We start from the raw sequence: 1,166 nt of genomic DNA, 5'->3' as shown, positions 1-1,166 counted from the left end.
TATATATTAATTTAACCAACCAAAGGGCACATTCTGCAAGGCTGCCTCCAGGCCACCAGCACACAGCTTTTCTCTTTCCGTGAGTCTAGAGTCCTCAGTTGCTCTCTCTCCATGTTCTCATCTCTGCCTCCATCTCTGGTGCCACTGCTTCTCTGGATAGGGTCCTACATTCCACTCATGCTCTTCTCCCTTGATGGTCCTAGGGCCCACTGTTCCTGGACTGTAAGATTAACTACTTTTCCATTTTTGTTACAAAATGTCTACCTTAACAGTTGTGACAGTCACAATTAGTCATAATAACAGTTACTCACTACTGAATCATAACAATCTTATCCCCATCTGTTTTCACCAGACCCATCTAGACAAGAAGAAAATTATTCAGTGCAGGCTCTACCTTCTCTCACACACACTCTGAAACTAAACTTTCTCTTGAAAACTTGTAAACCAGCTACTTCGTGTCTTTATCACCCTCTCATTTCAGGTAGACAATGTCTAAGTTGCCCTTTAAAGACCTCTTTAAAGTGTTCAAGAGCAAAGATATCAGTTTGTGGATTAAGATGTGCCTTGCCCAAGTTATGTCATTTTCAATCACTTCATATACATGTGAAAGTTGGATAATCAGTAAGTAAGACTGTAGAAGAATCAATGCATTAGAATTATGGTGTGGAAGAAGAATATTGAAAGTACCATGGATTTCCAGAATGAAAACAAATCTGTCTTAGACAAAGTACAGGCAAAATATCCCTTTGAAGTATGGACTTTATCTCTCATACCATGGATATGTTACAAGGAAAGACCAGTCTCTGGGAAAGGATATCATGTTTGGAAAAATGACGGGTAGGTGAAAGAGAGGAAGACCCACCAAGGAGATGAAGTGACATAGTGACAGTAGCAATGGCTCAAATATAAGTACAACTGTGAAGATGGTGAAGACTGAACAGTGTTTCATTCTGTTCTGCATATGATCACTATGAGTCAGAAGTGACTGGATGGCACTTGACAACAAAAACAGCTATGCTTTATTTTAATAAGGGAATTTATTTCAATATTTTTTATAGTAAAGGTACACACTAGAAATGATGTGTTGTTCTAGAAAAAGGATGAAAACATGAAATGTCTTACACTTACGAGCAAAACCATTTCCCAACTACTTAACCGCAAGGTCA

Source organism: Chrysochloris asiatica, unplaced genomic scaffold (assembly GCF_000296735.1).
Source record: "Chrysochloris asiatica unplaced genomic scaffold, ChrAsi1.0 scaffold00030, whole genome shotgun sequence".
NCBI classification, from domain to species: Eukaryota; Metazoa; Chordata; class Mammalia; order Afrosoricida; family Chrysochloridae; genus Chrysochloris; species Chrysochloris asiatica.
Note: the sequence above shows the minus strand (reverse complement) of the source record.